The sequence below is a fragment of the Sitophilus oryzae genome, unplaced genomic scaffold, assembly GCF_002938485.1.
Source record: "Sitophilus oryzae breed Bouriz unplaced genomic scaffold, Soryzae_2.0 scaffold_2009_pilon_pilon, whole genome shotgun sequence".
Classification (NCBI taxonomy): domain Eukaryota; kingdom Metazoa; phylum Arthropoda; class Insecta; order Coleoptera; family Curculionidae; genus Sitophilus; species Sitophilus oryzae.
In genome coordinates this window covers 585,992-606,267 of record NW_022146735.1, presented here as the reverse complement: position 1 = coordinate 606,267, position 20,276 = coordinate 585,992, and the positions used below count along the sequence as shown (strand labels likewise).

General features: G+C 31.9%; 1 protein-coding gene and 1 long non-coding RNA gene across 2 annotated transcripts in view; one reads left to right on the top strand and one right to left on the bottom strand.

The window, feature by feature from the left end:
- LOC115884056 (hemicentin-1-like) overlaps positions 1–20,276 on the top strand; it is a 372,498-nt gene that overhangs the window by 44,666 nt on the left and 307,556 nt on the right. The gene's annotated exons all lie outside the window — the stretch shown is intronic.
- LOC115884059 lies at positions 11,809–12,592 on the bottom strand. The gene is made up of 2 exons (XR_004050492.1): positions 12,404–12,592; positions 11,809–12,285 (listed from the first exon to the last, which is right to left on the bottom strand). It is a non-coding gene; the product is annotated as an uncharacterized LOC115884059 (long non-coding RNA).

Here is a 20,276-nt window from a genome sequence, read left to right as displayed (position 1 = left end):
GAGTCGCACCTCAGATATGGCCTTCCATTCTGTTAGGTTATGTTGTTCGATATTCACTGGGACTAAACAGCAGAACTCATTGCCAGGACTTTTTAAAAAAATTAAAAATATTAATTCTTCCTTCCTTATTAATATTTGAATCCGTTTGCCTAATACGTAAGCATGTATCAGCTTCTCAAGAAAGGCCATCTCACACTTATCCACGCAGGAACGCGGAGCAAGATCTTTATCTACTTACGCCACGCTCAGAGTTAAGCCCCATACTCACACTTCGCTCCTTCCTCGCCTTACTTCCTCGCGTTACTTCCTCGCGTTACTTCCTCGCGTTACTTCCTCGCTTTCCTTCGTCCCTTCACTTCCTTCCTTCGTCCATTCGATGCTTGGAAATTAGTCAGTTATGCAACAACACATCACAAAATATTTTTAATATAGCAGCTACATGTTTAATACGAAATATCTAGTAACCTCTAAAATTTTTAAAAAATCCGAAAGGCGCATAATTTTTATTTTATAAAACTGCAATTCTTTGTCGTGTCAAAAATAAAAATTGAATTTTAATAATATATTTTTTTTTAATAAATCCGAATATTTCAGTATCATGTACAAGGTATATCAGTATGAATGTACAAGGCGAGTCAACAACAGAGTAAAGTTTATTATGTAATTTATATCGAAACCATGAAATATGACATACTAATTAAACGTTAATGATGTCAATCCCCATTTCTTCAGATATTTTTGTAAAGGCATCATGCACATTATTTCTATTTTTATATTTTTGTCGCTACAATTACATAAATATGGACATGCATTTTTTCACAAATATGAAGACAATATTGTTTTTTTCTTCCATTTTTTAGACTATTGTGTGTGAATTATTTTTATATCGACTGGCGATTGCTAGATGTACAGGATGTCCCATTTGTGTGTGTTTTATGGGGTTTCTGGTTTATGAGTAGAGATAGAAAGGTGCTGTTTTCACATTATTGTTCTACTTATTATGAAACTAAATATGCTACATAAGAAATAAGAATTAACTTTGAACTAAGAAGGCTAGGATAAATATGTATTTATCCTAGCCTTCTTAGTTCAAAAGCTTATTTCTTTCTTTCTCTTTTACTTTATTTTTAATTAGTAGAAATTTTTGCATTTTTCGATAACCTTTGTATCTTGATTATCTTATAATTTATCGAAAAGGTGAAAAGGGTCAGTGATGGGCGGTGGGTAAGTACCCAATTTGAGGGTGATAAATAAAAATCTGGAGTATATATGTATATACCTGTAGATTTAGATGAACATCTAATTTTAATAAAAGGAGTTTCCGACGACGGCATAGTAAATACCCGGTATAATACCGGGAATAAAAATATACCAATATATAATATCAATACAATATATATATATATATATATATATATATATATATATATATATATATATATATATATATATATATATATATATATATATATATATATATATATATATATATATATATATATATATATATATTATTCTTATATATATATATATATATATATAGAAATATTGTGAATATACGTATTCCTGACATTACTGGTATTATATCGGGTATTTACTATGTGGTCGTTGAAAAGTACCTTTATAAAATTAGACTGTTCATCTAAATGTACAGGTATATACCGGATACCCCTGGGATTTTTTTGTTCTACCTATTGAGTACTTACCCACCACCCGTGTCTCGTTTTTCAGGTAGAATGGCAGTGACGAAAGTGGTTCTTCGTTGGGAGCTGTCTATTTCGAAAAATGACTCAAACTTATGTTCTTTTTTTTAAACAGGACTTCTTCTTCTTACGACACCGTCTCCTTTCGAAGGTTGGCAGCCTGTTCTATGCGGCTTCTAATTTCTTTCTTCGGGTCGCATTGATCATTTACAATACACCCCAAATACTTGTATGAAGACACTTGCTCTACTGGGTCACCGTTGATATCCAGGTGAATCTGCACAGGTGTTTTGGTGAATGCAAGAACCTTCGTTTTGTGGTATTTATGAGGAGACCGCAGTTTTCACTATGCCGAACTAATTCATTCATTAGCCTCTGCAAATCTTGTTCATTCTCGGCCAGCACAACTGTATCGTCGGCATACCTGATATTATTGATCACTTTCCCGTTAATCTTAATTCCACATTCGATTCCTTCTAGAGCTTCTTTGAAGATAGCCTCTGAATATATATTAAATAAGAGCGGTGACAGCACACAGCCCTGTCTTACACCTCGTTTAATCGTGATTTCTTCTGACGATGTCCCTTCAATTTTAACCACTGCGTTTTGCTGCCAGTAGAGATTTGTAATCAATCGAATTTCTTCTCTATCTATTCCTGTTGTTTTGAGGACTTCTATAAGTTTTTGATGGTTAACGCAGTCAAAGGCTTTTCTATAATCTATAAAACAAGCGATTACATTGACATTCATGTCTCTGCAACGCTGAGTGATAACGTTTAATCCGAATAACGCCTCACGAGTACCTAGGCCACTGCGAAATCCAAATTGAGTTTCGTCTAGTTGGTATTCGCATCTTTTATAAATTCTGGTGTGAATTATTCTGAGAAATATTTTGAGGACATGGGACATCAGAATTATCATGCGGTATTCATCGCAGTTCGAAGCGTGGGTTTTCTTTGGAAGGGTAATAAATGTCGAGCGTAGCCAATCCGTTGGGATAGTCCCTGTACGGTAGATTGTATTGAATATGAATACCAGCGGTTGCAACCCCCTTCCGTCCTGTTCAGCCATCAGTTTTATAACTTCGGCATGAATATTGTCTGGGCCAGTTGCTTTTCCGTCTTTTTGGGATCTTATTGAATTAGTTCGTCTTTGGTAATTTCAGGTCCTTTTTCGTTCATGTTTTCATCCGCTTTCGGTCTGCTATAATTAAATAGTTCTTCTACGTATTCCTTCCATCGTTGTAGTTTATTCTCTATTCCTAAGATGATGTCATTATTTTGGTCCCGTAAGATAGCTGTGGAACGTTTCTTGTTACAGTTTACCATTTCTTTCACCTTCTTGTGTAAATTGAATGTGTCGTATTTTTCTTGAAGATTTTTGATTTCACTACACTTCTCGGCCATCCACTGTTCCTTTGCATCTCTGCATTTTCTTCTAATCCTTTTGTTTAGTTCAGCATATAATGCTGGATTTGCCTTATGGGTTCTCCTTTCATTGATGAGTTCTAGGATTTCAGGAGTCATCCATTCTTTTTTCACATTAGTTTCAAGGTGGCCAATGTCATTTTCCTGAATAAGAGTTATGGAGGTTTTTATCCTATTCCAGGTTTCCATTATATCCAGTTGTTTTTCATTTTGGATTTTTGTCATTTCACATTCGATCCTGGAACTCACTTGAGTGTGTACATCCGGTATCCGCAGTTTTCTAGTTAAACAGGACACTCTATATATATTATTTTTTATTTTATTTGCCTTGTTAATCTTTGATTAACGAGAGCTTTCGAAAATTATAATATACTCTATATTTATTTATTTAGATACTGCTAAACTGCTAAACGGCTCTTATTTTATTTAACTTAATTTTACCAGATAATTTTGCTTTGCATCGTGATATTTTGATAAACTACACGGAAACTGAACTTGTGCTGCTTTTAAATAACATGCCAATAACCAACATTTTACGTCGAATAAATTAGTTGATTGTTTTGATTACCTAATTTAAACCGACCGACTATGTAATAAAGTTAAATAAAGTATTTTTACCCCGTTTATGAAAATAAGTATTTTAGAAAGCTCATAACAAGGAAAATAAAATAATATACAAAATATCGTATTTAAAAAACATATAAGTTTTAGTCAATTTAAAAAAAGACGTCAGAGTTACGTCAATGCATTCTACGTGAAAAACTGTACGGGAGACCGTTTTCACCTTTTCAATAAGTTATGATACAAAGGGGATCGAAAACTGCATTAATTTCAGATTCGCCCTGTATTTTAGGAAGTAAGAGAGCTAGGACATATCTGTATGTAGCATCTTTAGTTTCATAAAAAAGTAACAGCGTAATGTGAAAACCGCATCTTTGTATTTCGACTCATAAACGAGAAACCCTGCAAAACACACGAAAATGGGACACCCTGTACAGACGTACTGCCAAATCAAGAAATCAACTACGAATGAAATCCAAGATCGATTTAAATATTTTAAATATTTTAATATTTTTTTGTGTTCGTGATAATTCCTTTCCAAATATACTGTGCTACTTTCTCCAAAAACCGACAATACGTGGAAGGAGCGTTTCGAGGAAGTAAATGGACGAAGTAGCGTTTTGACGAAGGAGGAAGGAACACACAGTCGCATAAAATCGACATTTTCCCATAGTAAATATATGATTTTTGGACGAAGGGACGCGAGGAAGGAACGAAGTGAAGTAGCGAAGTGTGAGTATGGGGCTTTAGTTAAAAATTCAATACCATACAACTCGAAAAAAATGCACAATCACCTGCCATTTGAAATCAAATCCGTAACATCATTTTCTTCATTTCGTAAAGCACTGAAACCTTATTTACTAGACAAGGCTTTCTACGCAGTAAATGACTTATATTTTGATAATCGAATTTGATATTGTAAACACTGGTCTAATATTTGCTATTACTATATTTACTATAAACTTACTAAATATTTTTGAGTATTATTTTCATTTTTTTTATTCTTTGACATTGTAAACATTTTTTAAATGTTTATTTTAAACAATAAGACTGACAATGTAATTTGTATACTTGTTTTGTATTCTCTTTTGTTTGTTTACTCTACCTTTGTCTACAAATTGTAAAGGCAAAAAAAAAGAAATAAATTGAAATTCGATTTTAATGTTAGCGAATTTTCTACATATATTGCAGGTAGCAAATTTATACGACGTTATCCGTTGCGTATTTTAGTGACAAAATTTTACGATCTACATCGACAATGCTTTCAAATAAACATAATCACGGTTTATATTACATAATATGGCTTTTTCAACAGTAAATTTTTATCAAAGCCACATAATGAACTTTGTCTAGTATTTTACCGTTGAGAAAGCCATAGAAAATAATACTGCGTGTATCTGCAAAACCATTAAAAATTTTGAAATACTTTAAATACAAAAAATGTTCACTTCTTAATTCTACGTCTAATAAAAAGATGATATACAGGGTGTTCCATTTGAAAAAACGAAGAAAAATTATTTTATACTTTAGAAAGTTTGGTGTAGAATTTTGAACATGTATGATTTAAGATTGCGATATTTATAGCAAAGTAAGTATAGACTATCTAAAGTAAATAACTAATACAGTTTTGATTTTAGGACGGTTATTGTATTTATAATAATTTTTTTAGTGAAGGTTCAAAAATATTAATTTTTTATTAATTTATTAATATCTCTAAAACTATCAAAATATATTTAATTATAACTTATGGATTATGTAAAGTGATAAAAAAAGAAGCAAAAAATGCAATAATATACAGCGTGTTCCATGTAAAAAAAAATCACCCCGATCCACTCACACTTTTTTGAGCTAACCTATATAAGTTAAAATATTTTCTTGAAATACATCCTCATACATACTTTAAGTTTATACATAAACAAAATTCCCATTTTTTTTTATTCTAGGAACTTAGTGCTACCAAAAATGTTCATTTTTCAATTCTATGTCAATACGAAAAATAATATACATATGCACCATTATAAATCATGCAACATCTGCATAATTTTATTTCGTACCTTCGTCAACAACGACGATATTGGACTTCCTCGCACTAATAGGCTCACACCCTGTATATAAAATATAATCCAGCCATGTATATTGATTTGTTTTGACTCAATATATGCAAGCAAAATTCACACAATCCGACTGTTTATTTACAGTTTCATTAGCTGCCCAAACACGGAAAGGCCAGGCCTGCGGGTCTGGTCTTCGGATCCAGCCTTCGCATGAAATCTTTGAGTTTGTGGGCAAGACCAAGTCTTTGGCAGGCTGGCAGGCAAAGCCTTTGGCGGACTAAGCCTGTCAGAGGCCAAGTCCGCGGACTTGGTCTTTAAGATTGGATTTATCTAATGAAACGAACGAAAGGTAAAATCCGCGGACAAGTAACTAGCTATAAGATTTACTGAAATTGATATTTCACAAGAATCACACTATTTGAATTTCTGACACTGTATCTTTCTAAATTTGTACACACTGCATAAAACCAATTATAAAATTTACAAGAAATAACGTAAAATATACATACTCAGAAAAACTCACTAAATGCTATAGCATGGATACTGGATAACCTTCCTTGGATTTTTCGATATTTAAACATCTGGTTAAAGAAACATATTTTAAATTAACTAATTGTCTTTTTTTGTATTTATTTACTTTATTTCATAGTATTTTAGCCTCACCAACCCTTTTGTATTAAACAAAACTGTGTTACTAATTAAATTAATTTGGTTTTACAGAAATACAAAAAGAGAATTCCCACTCTCCCTGGTGTCTTTTCTCTTCTATATCAATCTCCAGGGTGTTGGTTTGGAGAGAATAAATAATTATTTCCTAGCGAATACCGGAAATTCAGAAAAACAGAGAGAAAAAAGATTCCTCTCTTTCCCACCAGAGCTGGCAATCTAATTAGCTCGAATTGTACGACGTAAACCAGTAGCTTGGTTTTTCGGAAAGTCCGAAAATTTTCCATTGGATAAGTCGTATCTGGGTTTTGTTATTATCCCTAAGGGTTCAAACAAAATATAAATAGAAAAGATTGAGGACAATTCTGATGGGAATAGAAATATGACGGCAATATTTTTACTGAATGTTTTTGATGTACTCTATCTCTGGTTTAGAATATTGGATCCACATCAAATTTGACTTCAGTCTAATAACTATTTAGTCAACATGTTTAATTTATGTCAATGGTGACAGGTATTGATAATTTCGATTCCAAATATCTCGAGAACCATTACTCGTCGCGATTTTCACCAAGATACCTTTTTTACGTAAAAAATGTCGTAAATGTATATTTTTTTACTCAGCAGTTTTATACAGGTATGGACGAAAACTTATTACTCTTCAAACCAGTAAAAAAATATGTAGGTGGCGCCCTCTACAAGTTGGAGTCATATTGACATCAAAATCCCAAATTTCTCATGTCAAAAAACTCCCAGACACCAATTTTCATCCAAATATTGACGTTACATCAGAAATGATTTGAAAAAAATCGAAATAAAAATGAAATTTTACACCTTGTATCTCCGAATCTAAGCATTTTAGGACATACATTTATACATACTTTTTTACTTATTTTAAGGTGCAGAATATGTTACCGAAGTTTCTGGAATACAATTCGAATTCCCTGTATATCTTCCATCTCATTTAAACTATTATTCGGATCTATTGATTAGTCAAATTCGGCAATTAGTAGCTAGTAGGTATCACTGAAATAAGTTAAGGCTTTCCCGGACACACTCGCGAACACATAACTGCCGCTAAACACTTCACATTCCAATCGCTCTGGGATAACCCTGTTTATCGCAATCGAGCACCTCCAGCAACTTACAAGACACAACTCAAAGGCATGAGGCCCTTATTTAACATAGAATAAACAAACAAAACGTAAAACTCATGTTAACCACAAAACACACTTCTCGTACTGCCCGCCGTCTTACGTAACTACTTTTACCTCTGTTTGCCTTGCTTTCCAATGAATCATATATTATTTTTTCTAGTTATCTTTAAAATATGGAGTTTTTATTAATTGGTAATTGGTATATACAGGGTGTCAAAGAAATAGTGTATCTAACTTTGGTGGAGTGAAGTCCTTCCTGTCATGATAATTACTATGAATATATGCCCTAAAATACTTCTCAAGGAAGTTATAGCTTGTCCTTGAAAGGACAAATAAAACTAATATAAATTTATCTTTTTTACGTGAAAAGTCCTAGTTCTAAAAGTCCCGTTTATGCCATTTGTTGAAATTACTGTATCTATAGGTTTGGTGCATTTCAGTTGATTTCAACAAATTCCGACCACAGCGCTTCAACGGCAGAAATCAGAAATTATCAGTATGCATTTCACATCGACGCGCGGCGCGGCGCGGCCGTTCCTGTTACAGTTCATGTTGATCGCATTAAAGATTGAAATCGTTTGTCATAATATTTAAGTTTTTTGCTAGTGCAGTTATTGAAACTACAAAATACTCAGGTACTACGAGATTTGTGTTTCGGGTAGTAAAAAATAAGTGAAAAAAAATTCGAACTAGACGTCGTTTTGTGTTGTGACAAGTTCAATTGTTAATAAAATTGCCGAAAAAATGTTAGCACGTAAAGGAGAGCATAATTAAGGCATTGTTGGGTGCAATAACATTCAATAATTCAACTTTCCCGCATATTCAACTCTTTCGAAACAACATTTTATAACTTCATAGTTTCTCACAGCGATTTGATCAAAAGCAAAAGTGGCTTTAACTCCTTCAGTATATATTTGGCATTTGAGCCTTTTTCTGTCCATGATATTCGTAACATTTCTCACCAGCACATTTCAAATACATCTATTCTTAGTTGTGTAATTCATGTAAGTCATAAAACAATGCCAATTGAAAGAAATTCGGCAGTTTCTTAGAAAACTTTTTAATCTAATATTCTATCCTTATCTTATTGTAAAACTTCTACAGGGTGTCCCAGGCTGAGCGTGCATTAGAAGTTTCTAGGGAACTACAATATCTAGATCGGTGATTTCAGTTTGAACTTAAAAACGATTTATTTTTAGGTATAGGAACATGTACAGGGTGGGTCAAATTCGACGGTTTTAAATGAAAACACCCTTTTTTATAGGAGATAGACGAAAACTAATATCGGTGTCTGGAGCTCAATTTTCATCAAAAACATGATGGTGAAAACCGCACATCAATATCTGTTACCGTTTCAGAGTTAAGGGGTGATTTTCAGAAATGTACATTTTTAACAAATCGCTGTAACTTTTTTGCTATGAAAAATTTTGTATTTCTATGTAAACATTTCCAAAGCACCTTTTTACGTAGAATTTAATGGTTTAAGTATAATTTTTTTAAAATTAATAATTTAAGAGTTATCAACTGAAAAATTGATTTTTTATTTGGGACACCCTCTATATTTTTAATTAACTGAAAAGAATTTAAAATTACCTTTCCAAAAATATAGCACACTTGATATTTTGTTATAATCCTCTTCGAAATACAGAATTTTTAAAAGTTCGCCACTTTTAACTAGTAGGCTTTGGACCCCTTATTGATGATAATGCCCTTAATGGATCTCGACAACATATTTTTCCAGCAAGACAACACACCGCCTCTGAACGCTGAAGTTATCAGCAAATTTTTGCAGCCAATTTCAAGAATAATTGAATAGCTAACCAAGATCCCAGCCGTTGGCCGTGGAGGCCGCCTGACTTAGTGCCCATGGATCTAATCCTATGGATATATTTGCGGAAGAATAAACGTTCCTTATTCTTCCGTATAATCTAGACAAGAATTAGAAATACTTGCAGTTATGAGTTAATGAATTCAGCGAGAAATGTTCAAAAACTGCCCCGTCTGTCCATAACAGAAGACGGTAGCAAAATCTCATGTCTTGGTTTGCTATTAATTTTTATCGTTATTAGATATAGTTTAATTGTGTTGATGTTGGTTAAATATATTTTAAATTGTTATAAAATTCTGCATCTCTCATAGCAAATATTATTTTCGTTTTAACTGATGCTCACAGCTAGAATTTTTTGCATTACAGCCGGTGCCGTTCAAAGCGGGCGATTTTTTATATACTCTGTATCTCGAAGAGGAATCAAGCAAGATATCAAGTGTGTTATATTTTTGGAAAGGTAATTTTAAATGCTTTTCAATAAATTAAAAATATACAGAGCGTCCCATATAAAAAATCAAATTTTCTGTTGATAATTCTTAAATTATTAATTTTAAAAAAATTATACTTAAACAATTAAATTCTACGTAAAAAGGTGCTTTGGAAATGTTTTCATAAAAATACAAAATTTTCCATAGCAAAAAAGTTACAGCGATTTGTTAAAAATGCATATTTTTGAAAAACACCCCGTAACTCTGAAACGGTAACAGATATCGATATGCGGTTTTCACCATCATGTTTTTGACAAAAATTAAGTTCCAGACACCGATATTAGTTTTTGTCTATCTCCTATAGAAAAGGGTGTTTCCATTTAAAAGCGTCGAATTTGACCCACCCTGTACAGTCAAGGTAGGTATTTATGATAATTTTTTAATCCTTCAATTCCATGACAGCTACCGCCATTATTCTATGACATTCAAACAATTCTATTTTTGAAATAGATAGCCACATGTCTTCTCTTTATGTCACAGTGACTGTGGTAATCACTATATTTGATTTAGGCTATACATATTTTTTGACAGGTATTTTTTTTCGTTCAAAAATTAAAAATTTTTTTTTTCTGAAAAACGGTTAATGTTAGGTACAGAGTGTTTTACATCAATATTCATAAAATTTTACGGAGAATCTAAGTATGTAATAAAAAACGGGGGTACCCTTTACAATATTTTGAATTTCCGGAAGTGCCGCCATATTGAAAGTATTTTAATCGATTGATCGCGTTCCCAAGTAGTATAGGAAGGAGAAAAAACCATTGACCACGGAAAATTAACCACTATTTGGTTGAATTTTACTTATACTTAACTTAATAAATTTCTTGTAGGGAATAAACTGCGAGAAATCTAAAAATGAAGTCGTAAACTAGTTAATAATAACCTAAAATTATGCCTCTGAAAAGTAGCAACGTTGGAGTTAGCTGTCATTGTTAAAATCTGGTTACTGATCAAGGTTATTATACTCTAAAGGTTACCTCACCTAAGCCCAACCAATCATAGCGCGTGACGCCCGAGACCCAGTTCCTCTTTGTCTAGCCTAGAAGTTATATGGATTTTGTCTCTCTCGTACTAACAGTTTAAATTTGTATTTTGTCGTCTCTTTAAAATAATGCAAAATACAAAAAGATTGGTATTATTTTGTAATGATTTATATTTTTTTCTAAAATGTAAAAAATTAAATTATTTTCATATAATTTAAATGAAATGTGTAAATGTATTAAAACGTAAAAAGTTAATTAATTTTGAAGATTTTGTAAAAGGATCTTATCGTGAATAAATCTTGATTTTCTTTTTCATAAATATTTTGGTATATATTTATAAAAATAGATACAATAAATAAAATTTAATATTTGGAAATTATTATCAATACCCTTACATTTTTATTTAGTAATATATGAATTTGTATAGTTATTGAAATAAATAAATCAAAGTACCTAATCAAAGCAATAAATTATTTATTTGTAATATAAATGATGTATATGCAAATTTAGTACAAACAGTTTTAAACAATTCAGAAATACCAATTTTACGACATGGTTTGTATAATTAATTTCTAAATATGTATATAAATAAAAATAATTTACATTGTAAAAAAAAATTCTTAGCATTTCTTTTTTATTTTCTTTAAACTTAAAGTTTAAATTTAGAACAAAAGTTGAATTTAAAATTTATAAATAAACTAACCGACTTAGTATTCTACTGTTTTATAGGACTTTTCTGCTTCAAGTGTAGTTGAGATTTTAAAAGTTGTTTTTGTTATTTCTTAATTTTTTGGTCCTCTGCCATCAATAATTCTTCCTTTAGAGATAGGATAGTTTTCAATTCATTATATTTTAACAATAATTCATCATACATTGGATGACCAACACAAGTAATAACAGCTCCAGATGCTACGGTACTGTGTTCCTTGGCAACATTTACATTGCTTTCCTCGAAATTTTTCATTAGTAATTCCTCCACCGCCACTTGTGTTCTTCTTTGTTCAACTCGTTTTTGCCTCAATGGATCAATTTTGTCAGGTGGACTGACTGTTTTTTACTTTTACATAAGATTCTACTCATACCTATGTAACTAAAAATATTATATTACAAAAAAGCCAAAAAGCTTTGAATTATTTACCAATTGCTTTTAATGTTTTTCTTAGTTTCCAAGTCCTAATAATTCCTCTTACTTGAAGATCTCTTTCATAATCGTCATCGGTAAAATGATCTGAACAAATCCTACAAGTTTCTACATTCCATTTTCCATCTCTACAACTCTACACCCTTTGAATCTGCACCCATATTTGAGTAATTTCGGTATTCTTCGGGAAAGCATGAAATTTAATAATTTTTCCAAATTTTTAGCCTTTTCTAGGCTATTTTGACAAGTAGTAACTGTATACTGAGTTCACAGCATTCTAAAAATATTAAATCTTATTGTTTTTTTTTCAAAAAAAAATAGTTATTAAAAATTAGTATAAACATGCCGATAAACGTTTCTCTAGGCTGAACATTTATATAAGTAATTATACTCACTTAATTGCCAGTTCCTGAGATCTACGCAAATAATAAATTGTCCACAAAGTACTTAAATATGTGTAGTTCACAGACCACAATTAAATTAACCAGTAACACTTAAAGAAATATTAGAAAATAAAGAAATAATACAAAAACGACACAAAACCACTACCAAACCAACGGCCATTGCCATTAAACCGTACGAGAAAGAAAACTAATTTTGTTTTCTAGTTAGTGTTTTAGTTTAGGCCAGTTCGGTAATTGCATCGGTCAGCAAAAGAATAAAAATTTGACATGTCACGTGACTCTCAATAAAGATTCTCATTTTAGGACACATGATTACTGTGAAAAGTTAATCGGATTGCTCGAAGATGTAATTACCGAACTTAGCATAAAATATTATTGTCAACTGTCACTCAAAGAAAATAAAAGTTTTCTGTTTTATCGGCGATACTCCAACAATGTATTCAAGACTTCGAGAAATGAGCTTCGACCTAATATAGCCCATTTTTTAACTTGCACCTCGAAAAATACCTTAAGCCAGAAATCTTGACCTTTGAGGTTATTAATTTAAAGAAATCTTAACCTGATAAAAAGAAAGTGGACTTTAAGGTTTTAAAATTATGGAAAACCTAACTTCATAGACGAATAGTTAAAAACACCATTAGCGGCCACTTTCTTATTCAATTTGTTTTCAAAAAATATTTTTTTGTGATATTGTTCTAAACTATTGAGAAAAATAAACAGACGTTTATGAATAACACTACCTACCACAAGTTAAATTAACTAATTAAGAACATTAAAAGTGTACCAAGGAAGTTAAACCAAGGAACTGAAAAAACGTTAGGTTAGAACCTTGAAAGTAACGATTTATTCTAAAATTAATTATTGAAAATACATAAAATTTTAATGGCGCTTAATTTTTTAGGGCCTATCATATTTACGTCTGACAGAAAACATTTCTCCGCAAACATAATTATCTTGCGAATTCAGTAATCCACTTCTTACCAATAACTTATTTACATTTACTAGGAAGTGCATATATGTAGGTATTTCATCCATATTGGATTAATGTTCAAACGACCATGCCAGTTATTACTACACTTGTTGGTCTTCCTGGTTCATTATTGGGAAATTCATTTACAGACACATATTAAAAAGAAAAATACTTTACCTTACTCTTTTTTTTCTCTTCCATGTTAAAATATAGGTAGTAAAAATTAGGACTATTTTTAGTAAAATTTATCTCTATTTTGCCATGTTATGACCTCAGGTCGGTTATTTTTGACTTCATAGCCCATATTTCATACAAGACATTATAACCTGTTAACCTGTTTTTAACTTTCAAATTACTTTAGCTTTATTCCCCACTTTGGAATTTTAACGTCAATTCTTGGAAATTTCGACCAATTTCCAGTTGGTCAATAATAGTCCAGATGGTTAATTTAACGTAATTTTACCTTCAAATGTTTGTTGGGTTGTAAAACATGTGCAGAAGATCTCCGATCTAGATACTGTAGTTCTCTAGAAACTTCTAATGCACGCTCAGCCTAAACACCCTGTATATCCCTACGTTTAACTACAGTCACCCTCTATACAATGATAATTAACGTCATTATCCCACTCTAAACAAAAACCTTTAATGACGCCCTCTCTATAGCTTCTGGAAATTGTTATAGAATAAAACAAATCGCTGGAAATATCCTGCGAAGAACTGGAAAAACGAAAATCGAAAAATCGATCCTATTGTTGGGCTGTGCCGTGCAGACGGCCGAGGCGTTAATTAATTTTCATGACAATTCGTAATTTGCGATCCCCATAATGACTTTTATATTTTTATATTCGTCAAGGAATTTAAATTCCAAAAATAAATAACAATGAGGTCCTTGTCCTGCTTCCAGCACCTGCTTAAAAAAGAAATATTCCAGCTTTGTAATCGTCGACTTGTTTAGATGATTACTTTCTAATTAATTTTAATTAAAATTTAAATTAATTCTAGTATTATTATTATTATTTAAGTATGATTAATTATTATTCTTGGACGATGAAGACATACGAAAAATAGATGTATTTGAAATGTGCTGGTGACCAATTTTACGAATATCATGGACAGAAAAAGGCTCAAATGCCAAATATACAGGGTGGTCCGAACTGTATTCCGGAAACTTCGGCAGTATATTCTGTAGATAAAAATAAGTATAAAAGTTCGTATAAATTATGTCCTAAAATGATTAGTTTCAGGGATACAGGGTGTAGAAGTTTCATTTTTATTTCGATTTTTTACGGTTTTTACGATATCGTACGGTCAATATGACTCGTACTAGTAGAGGGCGCCACCTACACGTGTTTTAACTGTTTTGAAGCGTAATAACTTTTTGTCCGTACCTGTATAAAACTACCGAGCGAAAAAATATACATCTCTGTGATTTTTTAAGTAAAAAATATCTCTTTGTAAAAATCGCTACGAGCAACTGTTATTAAGATATTTAGAATGGAAATAGTAAATACATGTCATTATTGAAGCCGAAGTTTCCGGAAAGTTTCCGAAGTTTCCGAAGTTTCCGTTTTCGAAAAGTTGCCGAAGTTTCCGGAAAACAGTTCGGACCACCCTGTATACTAAAGGAGTTAATATAATTTTATTTTGTACCAACTTCCAGAATCTACAGAGGACGTCATTATACGTTTCTGTTTAGAGTAACACTAACGTCAATTTGTATTATACAGTGTGTCCCAAAAATAAGTGCAAGTATTTTAACTGGTAATATATAGTTCAACCCCAGAAACACGCCTATGAGGTTTTTTTCGCGAAAAAAAAATTGAAAAAAAAATTTTTTTTTAGTTTTTAAAAAACATAATTTCTTGATAATATGGCAACATACATAGGTATTAGGTTAAATTTACAAAAAAGGAAAGATCCAGTGGTTCTCAAAATTTTAGCAAAAAATCATTTTTTTTATATATTCTCAAAGTAAAATAACTCCGTTATTTTGGACTTATTTGAAAAACGATAAAGAGAAAATATGTTTCTTTTATTTTATTAAGTATATTAAGGAGTCTACCACTCCTTAAAATACTTGCACTTATTTCTGGGACACCCTGCATACTGAATGGTTTTGCCATTAAAAATCTGTATTAGGGAGTTTACCAATGAGAAGTATAATAAAATATATTCTCAAAAAATGAATTTTCACTGCCTTTAGTTTCATATGGCTGTCCATTATCAGGCAGATACTAAACCTGGTAAACTAAGATGCACAGTTTAGAAAGAAATTTTTTGTTATTTAAGCCTAAAAACTTTAACGCGTAAAATTATGCCACATGAACAGTTTTATTAAAATCTTCCAGAATTCATCTGAATTGAAAGAATATTCATTCATCACAACATTGATATTTCATTGTAATTCATCAATTCCGTGTTTACACATTTTATATCAAAAATCTAAAACCTCTATTTAAAATAGCGATAGTTCTTAATGCTGTGTCATACACAGTGTTTGAGGTTTAACACACTTAAAACATTAAAATTTATAACTGAAGGTTTTGTTAGTTAGCAGGTTCCCACCTGAGGTCCCTGGATTGGGGAGGCTACTCGGCTAAGTTGATATGGTTGGTGCCAATATCTTTAGACTATGATTTATACCATTCTTTGGTTTTGATTGTTCAATTGTGTGCTAACATATTCGCCCAGGCACGGTTGGAAAATATTAGTACACTCAACAAGGCCCTTATTGTCACACCAAGTTATACTGAACCAAAAACAGCGGCACGAATGGACAGTAAACGATTATCTTTAGATTTAGTTTTAAACTAGAAATTATTCACAACATAATTCAAATCTATTAAATACCCCCATACACATGTTATTTATACTAATATATATTATAAAATCCTTAAAGGTGCGTATTCACTATCCGAACAAACGAACGAACGAACGAATGGGATTCGGTATATTTGGACGGGGAACTAAACGCATGCGGCCGTTCGTTCGTTCGTTTGCTCGACCATCCGTTTCGAGTCGGTACTTCAAAGGAGTTCGAAAACGAATGGGTAGATGTTGTTCGTTCGTCGTATCTGTCAAAATTGACGTTTTAAAAAATTTTGGTGTAGAGAATCGGCATCCTCGCGAAAAATTACAGTAGAAAATTTCTCTACTATCTTTAAATACCAAACAGGAAAATTATAAATCGAGTGAGACACTTAAAATGATGTCCCTGTACCTTAAGGTGCGTATTCATTATCCGAACGAACGAACGAACCAGCGAGCGAACGAATGGAATTCGGTATATTTGGACGGTGGACCGAACGCATGCGGTCGTTCGTTTGTTCGTTCGCTCGGCCATCCGTTTCGAGTCGGTACATCAAAGGCGTTCGCAAACGAATGGGTTAAGGTGTTAAGGTTTGGTTCTAAAATCCGGTCCCGTCCATATTACTACCGAACGAACGAATAAACATTCGTTCGTTCGTTCGGAAATGAATACGCACCTTTAAAGTGACTGACACACTGATTAATCACGATCCTGCTCAAACCACTCAACGTGAGAAGCTCAATTTTGGCATACAGATTGATTCTAGGGTGTAGAGGTTCGATAAGAAGGGATTTTTCGAAATTCCAGTTCCAAGGGGATGAAACCACCCCTCAAATATTACAATATTTTATATTTAAAAAACGGCCAAGTTTCCAAAAAAACGTTTAAACACGTATATTTTATTTCGTTTTTTTACAAATTTTAAGATTTTTTAAAAATGTATACAGGGAGTTTCGATAAATCTGGTCATTGATTAATCACGATCCTGCTTAAAGCGCTTGACGTAAAAAGCTAATTTTTGGAAAACGCATTGATTTTAGGGTGTAGAGGTTCGATAAGAAGAGATTCTTTGAAACTCAAATTCTAAAGGGGTGAAACCACCCCTCAAATATTAGAATATTGTTTATTTAAAAACCTGTGAGTTTTTCGATAAAACTCTTAAACACGTATATTTTATTTTGTTGTTTTATCTTAAACACGTATATTTTATTTTGTTGTTTTACATATTTTAGGATTTTTTAAAAATTTATACAGGGTGTTTCATAAAATATGACTATTGAATAATCACGATTCTGCTTAAACTGCTGGACGTTTAAAGCTGATTTTTGGTAAAAGATTTGACTGTGGGGTGTAGAGGTTCGATAAGGAGGGGTTTCTCGAATCTCAAATTTCAAGAGGGTGAAAACGCCCCTCAAATATTACAATATTTGTTATTTAAAAAACGGTTAGTCTTTCGGGAAAACGCTCGAACAGGCATAATTTATTTTGTTTTTTTACATATTTTGAAATTTTTTAGAAAATCATACAGGGTGTTCCAAAATGTTGAGTAATTGATTAACCACGATTCTGCTTAAACTGCTTGACTCAAAAAGCTTATTTTTGGCAAACGGATTTTTCGAAAGTCAAATTCCAACGAGATGAAAATACCCCTCAAATATTACCAAGTTATTTAATAATATCGTCATATTGTTTTTTCTCATGCTGACATAAATGTGAGAAAATTTTATCCAGTTTGTGTGTTAATGGAAATTCTTGTTTTGCTTTATCATCACCATTAAAAATTATTAATTCTACCCGAACGAAGTCGCGGGGACACGCTAGTACAATGTAATACTCAGATAAAATAAATCAAGAAAAGCTTTAGAACAGAATATTACAACAGAAAAATAAAATAAAATAATATGCTTAGTAAATATTGAGAAAACATTTACTTTACCTTTAATAACTTCCTTCGTTGCAATAACCAAAATTTACAAACCAAATTACGCGTTTAAATAATATTTTTTTTATAATTCTTGCCCAATTTATGTAATTCAAATGTTTTAAGATTAAAAAACAAAATTAAAAAACGAAGACTTTTTTATGCTGTTTTATATTCCAACAAAACCAGCACTACAATGAAAGCGCTCAAATTTACAAATCAATCGAATTGTTCGAAGTCTTTCGATCGCAGCGGCCATGATTAATTTTCATGACAAATCGCAATTTACCAGACCTCAATAGAGCCGAACAACAGCCTTTTTATATTTCGATATTCGTTAGAAATTTGAATTTATAAAACAAATACCTACTTTTTCCAACTTTATCCTAACTTTTTTATTATTCGAAAGAACCCGAGGAAAAGCCGAACTGGAAAAAAGTTATTTTTACACTTTTTGATCTGCCTTCTCGTCTGTAATTAATAATTAAACATTTTCCGGTTCAACTAAGGGTGGAAATGAGGCGAAAGGGTACGTGAAAAATTCAATTTTTGAAGAGGAATAATTAAGTTCTATTTTAGAGCGAAAAATTCAACAAGGCGTGGATTTATAGGAAAAAATTGCATTAAATGTAAAAAGTACAAAGTACTAATTTATGTATAAGCTCTAATAAATGCTGCTGTAATAACACTAAATAATATACTTTAAATTTTTGTTCTTTTTGTTCTTTTTGTCTTCTTATTTTTTTCTTTATTATGTTCTTATTTTTGTTTGTTTTCTTTTTTTTTCTCTGCGTTTTTTGCCATTGAAATATTTTTTTGCTTTATATTCCGCTTAACTCAGCAATCTATCTTGGATATTTAGCTGTTTCTTTGTCTGATTAATGTAGTTTCAAAGATGGTAGTTTCAAGGTGGAAGAGACCACTCTCTCACTATTCTTTAGAGAATCGTCTTGACAGATTTGGAACACTGTTCCTTCTCAGTTTTGTGTATGCTACTACTAATGGTACTTCTAGAACTAATGTACTAATGGTACTTCTAGAACCCGTTAGTTTGTCAGCTAGAGCATTGAAAAGTATTGTAAATCTTTGTTGGTAGTTTAGGCTTCGGGCAGCGATTTCTAGTTTCACAGTGTTGAGTATCAGGTCGTGCAGAATATGTTTGTTGTGTTAGGTTAGGTTAGTTTCGAATATTTTGGAATATTGAAAATATATTTAATAGCTTTAGTCTGAAACCTTTCCAGGATTTCTATGTTGCTATTACTTGCTGTGTCCACCGTTTTAATCCGTTTGTCCAAACTGGCTTTTGAATCTTTTTGTAGGCTGTTATTTTGCTTTCGTTTGACTACTGAGACTAACAATCGGCCACGTTTTGCGTCCAGGGCTTCTTTTGCTTCAGATATGTTTCTCCCGGGTCAAATTTTTAGATGTCAAACTTTTAGATGCATTCCTAGGTATTTTGTGACAACATCGTGGTAAATTTGTTCTCCGAGTAGTGTGATTAATGGAATAGTCAATACCCGTCATCATTGACAAAAAAATTAACATGTTAAGTAGATAGTTATTTCTGAATGAAATGATAAATTTGGGAACTTTTTATTTTTTTAAATTAATCATAAATTTTTCTTTGGAAGAATTATGATAAAATAGTTTCTGTTGAACTTTTGGCACAAAATCATTTCAAATTTATTATTTCAATCTAATAACTATTTAGCCAACATGTTTAATTTATGTCAATGATGACAGGTATTGATAATTTCGGTTCCAAATATCTCGAGAACCATCACTCATAGCGATTCTTATCAAGAGACCTTTTCTACGCGAAAAACGTCGTAAACGTATATTTTCTACTCAATAGTTTTATACAGGTAAGGATGAAAAGTTATTACTCTTCAAACCCAAAAAAATATGTAGTTGGCGCCCTCTACAAGTAGGAGTCATAGTGATATGTCAAAAAACATGATGACATTTCTCATGTCAAAAAACTTCCAGGTACCAATTTTCATCCAAATATCGACATTAGTTCAGAAATTATTTGGATAAAATCGACATAAAAATGAAACTTTTACACCCTGTATCTCCGAAACTAAGCATTTTAGGACAACAATGCTGCCGACTAGAGGTGTGTAGTTCGTGAACGAACGAGTTTTAATAAACTATTCCTACC